At 35.0% G+C, this 16180-nt stretch overlaps 1 protein-coding gene across 1 annotated transcript in view; it reads left to right on the top strand.

Moving 5' to 3' along the window:
* The first annotated feature begins 264 nt into the window (after nt 1-264).
* The window catches only part of LOC149482408 (roundabout homolog 2-like), a 55147-nt gene continuing 39231 nt past the window's right edge, over nt 265-16180 (top strand). Inside the window, exon 1 of the mRNA XM_089703705.1 lies at nt 265-413. The gene's annotated coding sequence lies outside the window, so the exon portion shown is untranslated. The remainder of the gene's footprint in view (nt 414-16180) is intronic.

Raw genomic sequence — 16180 nt, 5'->3', positions numbered from 1 at the left:
GGCTTGTACATAAATTTTTATACCACACTGTTATGAAACCCAACGTGATTTTCTTTCAGCACTTGACATGTATGCCGGTAGTAAACCTTATAAGCAGTAATGTGAAACATTTCTTACCTGCCGCCGATATTGCAAGCTTGAGGACCGAGGCCCTTGCTACTTATGTATATAGAGTGCTTAAGGTATGAGATGCGCGCGTCTGCTTGGAGTCTTCAGGCTGGAGGCTCTGACCCTCCCCTCAGTGCTGTTTCGATAGCCGTGGAGGGTGCACGTTAGGGCGGACCGCTACTTTCCGCCTACGGGATTTTACTCGTAACTGACTTGTAATTTTGCGACCGTACCGCTAATGTTCCAGTGTATTGTGTTGTGTAATTGCTGAAATGTGAACGGACTTGACTGTTGGATTAAATGAGGTATATTTTTAAATTTACTTGGTTTATTATCTTGTATATTATTTAAAGTTTTATGTGAAGCTTTTGGTGTCTGGTATGTATTAAAATGTGCGGTACCGGTAGACCATTAATGTTATTCCATTAATAGTAATGTATCTTATAAGATTAGTTCATCATTACAGTATAATGGTAAAGACTCTTTCTTGTTTATAAAATGTATTTCTACCATGAAAGTAAATTCATCTATGTAACACATTACGTTAAGTTTGTAGCTGTAACGTTATGTCCGTAGTTAAGCAATTCAAGGCGGCTTTAGACACTTTGGTAACAGGATAAAATGGGATGAATGTATCTACGTAAAGAAAACAGATTTTTTAATGTATGCTTTTGGCCCATTACATTTATCTACTATTGAGACACTAACTTATTGCTATCATCTATTGAAATCACTTGTATCAACAGACTAAAAAAAAAAAACATAAATTACACCAACGCTTTTAGATCCATGACAATAGAAAAAAGAGATGTCAGGAATAGAGTCATTTAGATCCATTGTTGTATGTGTGATATCTCCGTGAACTATACCGATTTGACAAATTAAATGGAACATTTTGAAAAATGCCTGCCAAGCAATTATAGCCCTTACGCACAGCACATTAAACGTGTTCGGGCATACGTTTAAAATTGGTGATATTGGTTAAGAGATACAAAGAAACAGCGATAAAACAGATAACAGTGTACAAAGGAGTGTTACAAAAGGTATTATTACGGATAAACACGAGGTATGTTTATCTCCAGCACGTGGAATAAGTACGTCCGGTTACCGTTAAGGCTTTAGGGATTTGTTTATGTGACCTTTTGTATAGAGGTTTTTTATTATTCAAGAAAGGATAAAAAAAATTGCTAATCTTAAAACAGGTTATTACATATTAAGATGAAAATTGGAATGGGTCATGCTACTTTTTAATGGTTAAAATATCAGTATCTACTTTCTGCCCCCGGCTTTGCTTGTATCTTGTACATGACTTCTAAACGCATGATCCCGCTCAACATAAATAAAATATTTTATATTATTTTCGCAATATGAAATATTAATATTATGCATGCGAATGTTGTATCTCTATGTATTATACGTAATGCAAAAACTAGAAAACTTATGAAGCTATATTTGAATAAGCCCCAGCACCTTGAAGTAAATGAATTTCGGTAATTAACTAGGAAATATGTATGTAACAGAATCGGAGGACTAAACTTACTTACTTACTTACTGGAGTGGCGCAGGGACCCAAAGTGAGTCTTGGCCTCCGACAATAAGAGCCTCCATTTTACTCTATCCTGCGCCATCTCTTGCCAGTTTTCGATTTGGAGGGTGCGCAGGTCTTTGGCGATTTCATCTTTCCAGCGGTACCTGGGACGTCCAACCGGACGGCGTCCAGATGGCTGTCCCAGGTACGCTCGTTTCGCTGCTCGATCTTCCCCCATTCTTTCTACATGGCCGAGCCATCGGAGTCTTTGTGATTTAATCTCACCGATGATATTTGGCTCAGCCATTAGGTCTTCAAGTTCCAAGTTTTTCCTCCTCCTCCAAATTCCTTCTTCTGTAAGCACCGGCCCAAACATCTTCCTCAAGATCTTCCTCTCAGTGACTAGGAGCTTGCCTTCTTCCTTTTGTGTTAGTGTCCATGTCTCACAGCCGTACATTAATATAGGTCTTAATATGGTTTTATAGATTAAGATTTTTGTTCGTCTGCTGAGGATCTTCGACACCAGTATTTTATGTAAGGCTGCACTGCAGCGGAGGGTATTTTGTATTCTTACCTCAATTTCCTCTTCCCTCGTGTACGTATCGGTCACAGTGCATCCCAGGTATTTAAATTTGTCCACACCTTTATAGACAGTGTCTCCTACTAACAGGTCGATCCTAGGTATCCTGCTGTTTTTGTATCGGCGCATATGCATGTATTCGCTTTTGCCGTGATTGATTCGCAAGCCTATTTTCTTTGCTTCCCTTTCCAGGGTGAGTGCGGAACACACTATCTCTTCCTTCCTACCTCCTAGTAAAGCAAGATCGTCGGCATATCCTATCACCTTATGCTGTCCATTTAATTGCACTCCGCCATCGAGTGTGAGAATGTGTCGGATGATGTGTTCAAGTGCTAAGTTGAACAGCATGGGTGACAGCGCATCTCCTTGCTTAAGTCCTGTGAGCACCTCAAATGAGTCGGTGACCTCCGAGCCTACCTTTATCACAGCCCTGCTTTCTTTGGTGGCGACCTGTATCATCTTGATTAATTTCGTAGGGATTTTAAAATTATGTAAGATTGTAAAAACTGAGCTGCGGTCCACGCTGTCATACGCTTTAGCGAAATCCACAAACAGCATATGGATATCCTGCGCATACTCCCACCTTTTCTCCATGAGTTGTTTGAGGAGGAAGAGTTGATCGACTGTACTTCGGTTGCGTCTGAATCCACACTGGTAGTCGCCTATTATGGCCTCAGCGTACGGCTCCAACCTCTTGAGCAACACGTAAGACAGGATCTTAAAGGCAGTGGGGAGTAGCGCTATCCCACGATAGTTTGTGCACTTCTTTCTAGAGCCTTTTTTGTGGATCGGGCATATAACTCCTACGTTCCACTCTTTTGGTATTTTTTCTTCGTTCCAGATGTTCTGTAGTAGGTCGAAATATTTTGATTGTATGACACTTCCACCGTATTTCCACAGCTCTCCAGGTAAGTTGTCAATTCCTGGTGCTTTATTGTTCTTCAGCCTCATGATAGCGGACCTCACTTCTTCGTACGTCAATGGCTGTGATTCTTCATCGCTTTGGAATTCGGTTTCGTTTATGTCTTGATGAGTCGACGGGCAGTTTAAAAGGTTTTGGAAATAGTCTCTCCACATGTTCTTAATAGTTGCCTGCTCTGTGACCAGATTACCGTCATCGTCTTCCAAGAGTTGCAGAGTAGGCTGGAAGCCTTTTTTGAAATTTCTTATTCTCTGGTAAAAGTGCCTACTTTCGTTTGCTGTGATTAGATTTTCTATGTCAGTTATTGAATCCTCCAAGTATTTTCTCTTTGCATTTCTTATTGTCCTTTTAGTTTCTGTACGTATCTCATTGTATTTTTCTTCCCACTTATTGTCCTGTTCTGCTTGCAATTTCAGCTTTCTTCTCTCATTCAAGAGCTCTTCACACTTTGATGTAACCCATTTCCTTCTGTTTTTCCGTTTCTTTCTACCCAGAACCTTCAGACTTGTTTCCTTCACTGTTTCTTTTATGGTGTTCCATGCTTCTTCGATGTTGTCAGAAATCATTAACCCGTCAAATCTATTTTTCAGTTCTAATTGGAAGTCTTTATTTACATATTCATTTCTTATCTCTTCTACATTAATCCTGTCTTCACGTGCTACAGTTCTTGCTTTAGCGACTTTTATCTTAGCCCTGACTTTTATGCCTACCAAATAATGGTCACTGTCACAGTCTGCTCCTCTAAATGTTCTTATATCTTCTATGATATTCCTGTGTCTATTGTCAATTATGACGTGATCTATTTGGTTAACAGTTTTTCCATCCGGCGACTTCCACGTTCCTTTGTATATATCCTTGTGGGGAAACTTAGTGCTTTGGACTACCATTGAATTTGATGACGCAAAACTGATAAGCCTAGTACCATTATCGTTCGACTTGTCATGTTTGCTATATTTTTTTTAGGAGGACTAAAGCTTGTATGAAATTAATTGATTACCTGAGGTTGGCATCGTATCCGCTATCATGAAAGCTAATTGAGGATGTATTGCTTGCATAATATTTTCTGGAAATAACACTAAAACATAATGGTTTTAATCTTGTTTTAATGGCAAATTTGCGCAATTAAAGATATAAATGACACCGTTGAAGAGAATTTCATTAGTCAACCAGTTAAATCAGTAGGTAATCCATACTTAATATTATAAATACGAAAGTAACTATGTCTGTCTGTCTGTTACTCAATCACGCCTAAACTACTGAACCAATTTTCATGAAATTTGGTATGGAGATATTTTGATACCCGAGAAAGGACATAGGCTACTTTTTATACCGAAAATGACGCAATCCCGGAAATCCCACGGGAACGGGAACGGCGGGTTTTTCTTTGACAGCGCTGGCGAAGCCGCGGGCGGAAACCTAGTTGATCATAAATTTATGCTTCGTTTATTCAAAGAATATGATAAAAATAACTGTTTTTTAAGCAATGATTAAGTAATATACTTACCACTATCTAATTACATATATACCTTTCTGCATTATAATATAGCTTCTAATACTATAATTATTTGAAATTTTTACCCATATTAGTAACTATAGGTACCTATATCGAATATCGATAAATAGTAACGTCCGAATTTCATAACAAAATTCCTACAGCGAAATCTTTGATAACTCTTGACATTACTCAACATTTCGCACTCTCAATTGAATATCGGGCTATCTGTGCAATTTATATATTTTTATTAACCGACTTCCAAAAAAACGAGGAGGTTATCAATTCGGCCGGTATAATTTTTTTTTTTTTTTTTGGATGTATGTACACCGATTACTCCTAGGTTTCTTAACCGATTTACGTGATTCTTTTTTTGTTCGATGCGGGATGGTGTCGAATTGGTCCCATAAAAATTTTATTCGGATAAACCCAGTAGTTTTTATTTTATGGGCATTTTTGTCTGTACTCGATGACTTCATTGAAATGTTGCAAGTAACTTTGATTCACTTCCCGGTAACCGATTGAGCTGAAATTTTGTATACTTATGTAAATTGGATAGCGATGAAACATTATCATGACATAGAGCTGATTTGATGATGGAACCGGAAGGTGGCCTTAGGAACTCAGTAATATATTGACTCAATTATATCGAGATTGGGCTCGTTTGATTCGTGTTGATAAATACACTAAAAAGTATTAAATAAAAATAACTGCGTTAAAAACAACCGACTTCATAAACAGAAAAGTAAAAAATAAAAAAGATTTGATATTATTAATTACTACATATTATTTAGATGTGCTATTTATTAAATAGGTTTGAAGTCGGTGCCAAACACTAGTATTAAGCCCGTGCACCGACATCAAACCTTTTTAGTAAATAGCACATCTAAATAATATGTAGTAATTAATAATATCAAATCTTTTTTATTTTTTACTTTTCTGTTTATGAAGTCGGTTGTTTTTAACGCAGTTATTTTTTCAGACGTCGCATCGGGCGGCGGTATCTATTACGAAATTGCCATTTGATAAATCGCCAAACATTATTATGGGCGGCAGAAGAAATGGACGCATTCAACTTCAAGCGAAACCGACCCGAATACTGCTTTCCAAAAATCAACTTTGTCACAACTAAATAAATAACATTTTGGTAAGAACCGCTTTTAAGATGATTGAATGTATTTTGGACAAAATAGTATTACTTTATGAAGACGCATAATGGAGAGTTATGAAATTAATAGGTACCTACTCCCATTATTACACCTTTTATGTTTATATATTATCACTCTTATTACATTAATAACAACAAATTTAAAAAAATATCGTTAGCTACCATTTTGAAATAAGGGTCAAATACAATTGATAAAATACATCATCACAGGAGTCGTAAAACGACCGATTTCCTATGTGTAGATATTAAATATATTAATAAACATAATATCTAAACCGGAGAAGATCAGAACATAAAAATTTTCCCATAGGTAATTTTGAAGGTGATGACAATTAAAAATAAGCAAATAATTAAGAATCTGCTTAACTGCGTGAAATACCTAAATAAGAATTTTCAATACAAAATTAAATTATCGTTCCAATTTCACGGCTTTTGCTTTTAATTTGGCTTAGGTATTTGTGAAATAATAAAAGATTTACGCCCACCAAAGTAATTAATTTCAAACGTTATTTTCTGAAATTGGTTCAGCTACAATAGCTAGAATAGCAAGCGCACCGGAGTCGTGATAAAAATGCATTAAATTTTATATTCGTATAATATTTGCGTTCTAACCGGAAACAGAACATAGTACCGCATACCGAATTTGCACGAAACCAGTCTATAAATGGGGCACAATATAAATGTTATTTTATTTTATATAGACATAGGTAATGAACGTAGCTGATTTTCTACGTGGGGTTCTGTACGCTTCTTTAAGGTTAAACTGTTTTTAAATCCGGATTCTGCAATTACGTGATAAAATTTAGATTAACCAAATAATAATGTTAAAAGCTTTTTATCCTTATCAATGAAGTTTTATGTTTTATTCTATAGCACTGTTTATTAATTAAAATCCAATGAAAAATCGACCACGAAGAAAATACTTTGGATACCGCTACTATTAATCCTTCTCTCAAATTCGCTGAGACAGTTAGTAAATACAGCGTATGTATGTTAATGTATTACACTAAACAAGTTTAACTTTGTCTTCAGAACTACGGAACAAGGGACAGCGGGTGGACACTGCCCGGTCAAATAGAAGCGGACTAATTAATAAGGGTTTGCGGTTGTTTGACTGCGGAACTCTAATTTGATTAAAAGGAATTTAATGAAATGTTTCAAGACACAGTTCTTGTAAATATAACCGCCCATTTAGTAATTTCATGAGTTTATTGGCTTGTTCATGCTGTTTGCTTTTGAGGTCTTTTCCGTTGTTCTCAAAATATATTTGTTTATAGTTAACATGTACATAATTATAGGTAACATTGCGTTTTTATGGAAACATTTTTTGTATTATTAAAGTGAATGCTGTATGAAAATATACCTAAAGAATCCTCATATTTAGAAGAAAATATCGTATAATAATAGGTTCCAATAGGTATGAAAAGATTAGACTTGACTAGCGCCCTTTACCAGTAAGTATAAGAGCTAGAAATTTCGGCTTACAAGAATTTAACCAATAATTGATTCAATTTAAATGAAAGAATTCACTTAGCATAAATTTTGAAATGCACTACAAAAATCTATACCCGAAAGACAAAATTTGTTCCTCAATAAACACGAACGCAGTACCTAGCTTACGTAACATTTACGTCAAAGAACCACCTTTTGTCTATTAGAAAAGCGTGGCAGTAAATTATCAGCTGTTCGTATTCCCTCAGTGAGCTACGATCGCGTGTTCCTCCGTTTCAATGAGCCACGCGATACCTAAATTTCCTTCAGATTACCCTGCGTTTCTCATATGTGTATTGTCTGATTTCTGCGAATGAAATGGTTCAATCTTAATTTAATTAGTTTTGTATTTGTGAAATGTTTTGTGGTAACCTTGACAGAGATTTAACAAATGTGTTAGCAAAATTTAAAAGCTAAATATATTCGTTTGATGATAAGCTACGCATTGAAACGCGAAATAAAAAAAAATTGGTTGTCTGTAAAGTCGGTTTACTGACGATAGTTGAACGTGACAACGTCCGATTGTGCTTCTTTGTCGCTCGTTCCGCGCTCTCGCTTCCACTTCAAGCCTTACATGGAACGCCTCAGAGCGAGGTAACGCCGCATGAGTCATGTTTTTTCGTGCGTGCAGCCAGCTCTATCGAATTATAAGACGTTGTCACGTCAAAATATCGAGACTCAATGTTAATCAAATGTAAAATAATATTACCTTTAAAGTATTAGTTGTGATGAATCCTTGACGAACATCATTATCATACCTAGTCATAATTATCATATAAATCTATTCGATCAACAAACGAAAATTCTTACCATTAGAGCTAAACATACGGCGCAGAATATACGGAGTGAAATGATTTGCCTAAAAATACACTGTCTACCCCAAAATAAATTGATACAATCGTTACCAAACATCAAAATTGTCCGTCAAATTACGCCGAAATAACGTAAAAATCGTAACAAAGTAAAGTTTTATTAAAAAGAAATACGAAAAGAAAATCTTTATCATCGGCAAGGGGATGGTTCGTTAGATTTGTGAAAGTTTGTGGTGCGTGTTTTGAGGGTAGATGGAGCGATGTGTTAATTTAGACTGTCATGCTATGAGCAATCCCACGTTTGGGAGGGTCTTGAAAAATTATTTGTCGAACACATTGTTGTGTTGGAAAACTTACATAGCGATAATTATCTGGAGATATTAATGTTCTTCGTGAGACTGCTCCGAAAATTGCGGTGAACATTCATAAGAAATGTTTGCCTGTATTCATTGATTAGTCGAGCTAAACAAGTCTTTGCTTTCCGACACATTAGCTGATGTATCATCATATTAGCTTAAAATAAATTGAACCATATTTATGTGGAGATTAGTAATGACTAGTGAGCTTTAATGTGATTTAAAATATTAATTTTACATAGTTATAGTGTTATACAAGTCTGTTTGTTGAAAGACACGTCATCATAAATTTTACTCAAAATATGTAAATTTAATGTAAATATATACTAGGCTTGACTCATCGAGTACACCGTACATAAATAAATCCATAGAACTTTGACGCAATAAATTTTACACAGAAAGTATCTTAAAAACTGTTTGCATTACTTCATAGGAACATGATGTTAAATTGGAGGTGATAATTAGGAACACACAAAATGCATTTACTAAGGTCAAAGCAACACCGGGCCGCTTATAGGCGGCAATTAGATTAGGTGGCGCGTAGCACGTAAATTGTCCGGGGATACCAACTTTACACTGCCTCCTCTGTTTAGCGAAAGCGAGACAAATTCGTACCAAATTGTCCTAGAGTTGCGGTCAATTGTACGTTTCTATGTAAATTTGTTGGCTAAATTGTGGAGTTTGATGCGAATTAGTCGGTTGCATTGAATTAAAACTGTTTGTTTCTATTGCTATGAAGCTTGGTTCGTATGAATAATTATTGCATTAGGTAGGAATTTGATAGATAATATTTTATTTATTGTTCACGCCGTAAATTAGTGCATAATTAAAAGTACACTTTTATTGAATTAATTATAAACAAACGATTAATCTCCGAGCTAGCACCGCTCAATCATTCCTAATCGACGTCATTCTACAAAGAAACTTCCAAGGTAACGTACAATTGTTATGAAACCAGGAAAGGTCTAAATACCCGCAGGGCTTTAACAAACCATTCGTCACACATCGTGGTAAAAATATTGTGTCATTCAATGTGCAAAAAGCCTAGTCTGTGTAGAATAAAAGCTTTTAAACACCCACTATATACCATCGAGAATTACATGTCCGACAATAGACCAATGATTATGTTATAGTGTAGTGGTTGTAAAGTTAACAATGTCCGAAAACTGCTATTGTTTACGAGGAAATACAGTTCTACTAAAATTGAACAGAGTGGAACAAATGCTGTAGAAATTTAACCTTTAAAGTGAACGCTTAAAGTATACAATAGCATGATGATTTTTTTTGATTACGTGACAGTGTATCCGAATTGGCTACGTGGTGTAGAATCTGTGATTTATATGCATCTTTTGTTTTTGGCTGTTTAGCTAGTAGTATCAATAGCCGGCTCTGAGAAGGTCGTTATTCCTGCATTGTGCTTCTAGTATTGTTTCGAATGACATCGTTAGTAAGTAAGCGGGTGGTCGCGCATTGAAATTCAATTGACGACACGATAAATCACCGTTAGTATACTGGAAATCATTTTGGTAATTGTCTCGATTACATTGTAACGTGGTTTCAAGCTCATGAATAAATTAAGGATCGTTATTACTAAATTCTTAACACATTTTTGGTGGTATGAAGCTTACAAACGTATCAATGTTTCCACTCGTTGTTTATACGTTTGGTTTAAAAAAGTCCTTTCATGTTTTTTCGATCGTACGTCATGTGTTGATATATTGCGTTAAAGATAACAATGGGAGTTTTGGACCGTTTGTCAAAATATAAACTTCGACCCACGTGATATAGGGAGTTTTACACCTACGTTATATTGTTGGAGTGTCCTTATGCTGCATAGTAGCCGTTATTGTAACAAGATTGTTATTAGCGATGCATAAAGAAAACAAAGATAATTTTATGAATTTATTTACAATATAACCATTACTCTAATAAAAATTTCATTATCCGACTTAGAAGTAGTAGAAAAGAAATGTACACAAGTGGGGCAAATAAAAGTCTATTATAATTTGTAACTTATTTCAATTTAAATAAATAGTTATATGAAATCATACTATGTACCTATGTGTATTGTGCATTTAAATTAAATAATTAAATATACTGCGAGATTTTTTATTCAATCTAAGAACTATAAATCACGTCAAACTTTAAACGATTCGCGTAAAAAATAGAGTTGTTACCTCAGTGTATAAAAAGTTTAAAGTATACATTCATTGCCCAAATGTTTCGAGCAACTAAAACCTACAATACCAGGCTTATTGTTGTCGTGGGACGAATGATCTGTGATATCTATTGTACCACTCGGTGTTACAATAAGTTGACCATCAGACACGATCTTTTGTTGCCGGCAGCTGAACATTTTATAGACATCTATCCAACCGGAATGAGGTATGACTTTTATAAAATAGTGATCCATAATGTGGGGTGGTATCGAAGGCTGTATTTTATAAACGGTGACAAAACAGCACGGCTTGGGTCGAGACCGTCAATATAGACGATACACACGCATCGTCATTTATCAATGATATCGATTTTTTGTTGCACCCAATCCCATTGATAGTTTTCATTTACACCCTTTGATATAAAAAGTGATTTAGTACCTACCTACCTTTAAACTTTAAACTGAAACGTTTTCATTCATACTCCGCTGCGCAAAAAATAGGTGGGTTGCCAAATAAGTTTAATGAAATAAAACGAAATAATTTCCTCCTGTTTTCTGTTTAAATAATGAGCACAAAACAAATTGGTCATTCCGAGTTTATTGAGTTGCAGCCAAAAATTTCGTTCGCGCTCCCCCATTTTAATTCGGGACTAAACCTTACTCCTTTCATTCAGCCAAATAACCTCTCGACGTTAACGAAGCAAGCAATAAAGAGACAGAATTAAAACGCACTAGGTGGAGTGCCCTCTAAAAGATTTCACGGGCACCCAGCATTAACACTAGTACGAAAATGAGGCAGACGGACGTTGGAGAATATCCAGGCTATCCCTTAAACATTCCGGGAACCCGGCCAAAATGGGTGGAGATATAAAAGTATTACTTATCGTTGTTGGCTTAAGTGAAATGTTTCGGGGTCGCCGTTGTATTTACGAATACTGTTATATAAGATAGCTTGTAAAACTTTATACGAACACAGCACTTATTAAAAGTTACGTACGACGTGACCGACAGCAAGCTGTTTTAAAGTTAGTATTTATATGGACGTGGTATGGACGAGTTTCTGGCGTGGAACGTGCTGAGTAAAAATGTTTCTTTGCTTTCAATCATTCAGAATGTTAAAATGTCTAGAAAAGTTTATCTGAGTTGGTGGGAGTTACTGAGCTACCTCAATTTTAAATATTCCTTCGAGAATAAAACGTGGAGCTACTGCATTTTTTTTTCAGACGTATTTTATTATACACATTATATGTATATATATCAATTTATATTCGTGTGGCAGCGTATTGGTGATTTCACATTATTTGCTAAAATAAGTATGCACCCTAATAAAATTTTATTAACAAGCAATATCAGTGTGTCCATTGTTGGCCACAGACCGCTCAGTAATAAGGGTATAAGGGATACGGGTTTACTCATCTGGTTATTCTATTTACAATAAAATCAAATGTTATAACATATCCCGTTAATCCATTAGTTCTTCTCTCGTCTTCTTTAATTAATTAATTTCATACGATTCTAAGGAAATTTAATTAAACGAAGACAATTTATTCCACACCGACCTGGTTCTGTAAATTCTCTCAGATATGTCCTAGATTTCGTCATACAACATTCATGACAACTCAATCAGCATTTGAAGGTGTGTCGTTTCTGATTGTACGAATTTACATATCCCCGCACGGTATGAAACTCCCGACGATTTACTCAAAATTAATACCACGCAATCAGCAATGAATGGTCTTGATAGCTCGTTTTATTAAGCCTGCGAAAAAGGTGGGTTTAATTTTGACGTGCATATAATTTTGTGGCATCATAGTAGATGAACTATGTCTTTATTTTTATGATGTTTTCATTAATAGATGTCCAAAAAAATGTAATCTATTTAAGCTAGCAAGCAAACACAGAAAAGATAAACTTTTTTGGTATTTTAAATTAGAACACTGTTCCATTTATAACACAACATTAGAATCCCCGTATATTCTGGTAGCTTATTCAATCTCCCGAAACCGGCGTAAAATTGGGTGTTCTTAATTAGTCTAACTAACTAACATGTATATGCAAAACGATACAAGTTAATTTCATACGTTAATTGAACAAACAATAATTTTCTACTCGAACGACTCATTTACTCCCGCGTACATCTCTTTCATTGTTTTGACAATTAGTCATAAAGTTTTCTGTGTTGATGTTTCTAATTATCTTTCAAGCGTTTATCATTTCCTTTGAGGTGTAGGTATGCCATGAAATAATAGTACAGGGGCCTTAGACAAAGTAACAATTACAAAACGATAACGAAGTTAGAAATCGCAAAAATGTATGGGATTGACATTAGATAGACCACGTGATCTAACGCGGCGTATGTCAATCCCATACATTTTTGCGATTTCTAACTTCGTTATCGTTTTGTAATTGTTACTTTGTCTACTGGGCCAGTATACTCAAAAGTTGTTGATGATTATTGGTCTAATAAAGCCGATGAAGGATTGATCGATATACAATTCTGTATATTTATTTTAATGCGGAATGCCAGTTCGATAAATCTGTCTTTGCTTGATTATTCTGAGAATGTAAACATGACATCATATCTATAGTATTTAAAAAGCAAGCGAAACAGCGAAAAGGAAATATCATTTCTTCTCCAATATAATGTCTCTAGTTCTTCTAGCGTTCTAGATTATTTTTTAAAACGTCACTAAGCTTTTAGTTTCGTCAAACTAACAACACACTAGCTCAGAACTTAATAAGTTAGAACACGTCCGCCCACAAGCTGCCTGAAGCCTGTACCGAATCCGACGTCTTACTCAGCAAAACAACTAGCTTATCCAGCTGAAATATTAATAACGTAGGAAAGACGGGATGATAAAATAGTTTATCCCCGATGGAATCGCGACATGCAGAACTGTGAAATTGTGGAATCGTGCGACTTCTGAATCATATTTTGTGTTTGTTATTGAATTTAAATGTAAAATTATGATACACTATTCATAACGTAATCGTAATTGAATTTAAAGAAACTAGGAACATGAATCAAAATTAACAGAACACACTAAATTTTACGTTCATTTCAACAGACAAATTTCAAAGATCTAATGTAATCTAGTAAAAAGTGTGAAGCCCAATTACATTGTTGAAGTAAACACGAAATTAAAAGCTTTTTATCTCGTGTAATGTCAAGATACTGAAACGTAATTAAGCTGCAGTAGCTAAACACAGTCTCTATAAAACCCAAGTAAACATTCTCGAGTCTGTAGGTACAGTAACATTTACTTTTCTTTATCAATATATAATTAAAGCGCTCCGTTTCACAGATGAATGCTTCAGATAGGATTTAGTGAGCTTAACATGGCGCCCGGGATTAGCTACACTCTAGCCTCTAGTTCTACAAGGCGAGTGATTAGCGTGTCTTTCGTCGGAAGTCTTTCAACGCGATGTGACGCTTCAGACCATGATTTCGAAGCATCGAGAACGCTATTACGTAGAGTGCACTTTAAAATTCGTTGTCACGTCTACTCGCATCTTGACATGTACGAAGACTTCCAGTGTTGCTCTTTTCCTGAAAATACTGTATGTATTTGTATGGATTTTCTCTTAACGTACGGCTTTTTAACGTGTTTGTAATAGTCTTATTTTTATGTGAAAACAATGAAACGGCAAAAGGTAATGTACATTTTTAAGGACTTCAATACGATACAAATACAATTCTATCTCTGTTGTAACTTTTTTTTAAATAAATAAAAAATATTAAATTGGTGTATTGTTAAGGCGTAAATACATTTATCTGAATACAAGTAGTAGAACAATATTACAAGTGAGTGTATATAGTGAAATTTCTTACCATCCGCAATTCTTTTTTGGGTTTTTGCTCATAACATTTTTTATACCTCACAAACTTGTTATAAAATTAAATATTTGCCAATAAAGTACTGGACATAAATTATGACCTATTCCTTATCTTCCTAACCTTACCTCTAGGGGTTAAAGAACGGAAGGGTTAACTAAAACACCGATGAACATTGATTAATATTAGATTACTTTGAAGTCTTCTTTGAAGCAACTCATACTTTGTATTCTGCTCCATCATCGAACTTATATTACTCAGTGCCAGTTTAAACTGCGGGACTATAAAAATGATATGACGTACGTCAATTTGTCATTTCACCCGCATCTTTATTCGAAGATGTAAATTAAAGGAATATAGTCGTCTAGAGAGTATTCGACGGATTTCTTGTTGCTACATAGTTACTGTCTCGATTGTGAAAACTATTGCAGTCCTGAAATGGAATTCTAAAATTTTATTTTTATTTATAAAATACCAATGTCAGCGATTTATTGTTTATTGAATAGTTTGGTTCCCTCCTCATTTGTTAACGTTTTATCCAAATTTATACACCTCAATACTCTTAAATTTTAATGCTTTGCTTTTGTACTTGTCCTGTTTGGTTATCCAGGTAAGACTGATCCCGCACTTGAACTGCTCAATCTTTTCCTCAGCACAGAGGATCAAATTGCTACATTATAACCATAGTCATTCAAATTAAAGATCAATTTTGATTGTGCATACATGACACTGGACACTGGCAGAATCCGTCTCTACTGGGATCGGGAAGGCCATAAACAAAAAAAGAAGAAGAAGAAGAATACCTTCAAATCTTTTATGATATTCTTTTAAATCAATACACACTGTACATTCTGGAAAACTCATTAATTTGTGGAAATATTTATTGGTTTTACACACCAATATATTCCACATACATTTCTATTTAAGTAAATCGCACCTCCTTAATCACGTCTTAATCCGTAATAAGTACAGCGTTCTCAAAGATTAAGTGTCGTCCTACCCACACGTATAAGCCCGCTATAAAATTTAATATCAATTCACTTGATACTAGCTTTGTGGAGCTGGCGGGATAGTAAAAGGATCCTACGTAATGGCAACCTCATCTCAGCAGTAAACTTATAGGCACATTGACCTACAGAAGGTCAAACGAATCTATGAGAGAAATTATCTGACCCAAGGGAGAAGTCGCCTTGAAATGTGTCGCGTAATTTTAGCTTTTAGGTATATTTTGTTAATGGAAGGGTGAAAAACTATAAAATTGATCTGATGTTACATACCGTACCTGAGAGAATATGATAGGGTAAATATAGATTTTTAAATGAATTATATACAATATACATAGTATGTGATACGCATACGTAACATTTAGTTTTTAAAGTAAATTATATATTTCAAATTAAGCAAAATTATAAACCATGCAACGGTGTAGATTAGATTAAAACTTGTAATATTCAATTATGCATTTCTACTTATATTTTATTGTAACCTGTACGAGTTAAAGTAAAATATGAGTTAAGCTACTTAGAGTTTTCTTTTTTTATTTCATCTTCTACTATCATAAATATATTTAAAGATACTGCTAGATTTCCTGCGTTAAAATGTTCCTAGTCATAATATACCTATTTAATTAACAAGATGTGCAACCACGTCCAAAATAGGTCCATTGTTATATATTATTTGGCATTTTCACCAGAAACCACGAGCTATCGGACGTTACACGTCGAAATTGT

The sequence above is a fragment of the Colias philodice genome, chromosome 15, assembly GCF_061535455.1.
Source record: "Colias philodice isolate Cphi_HAF_F1 chromosome 15, ilColPhil1 Martin Lab GWU primary, whole genome shotgun sequence".
NCBI lineage: Eukaryota > Metazoa > Arthropoda > Insecta > Lepidoptera > Pieridae > Colias > Colias philodice.
The sequence above is the reverse complement of the archived record's forward strand: the minus strand, read 5'-3'. Positions and strand labels throughout refer to the sequence as shown.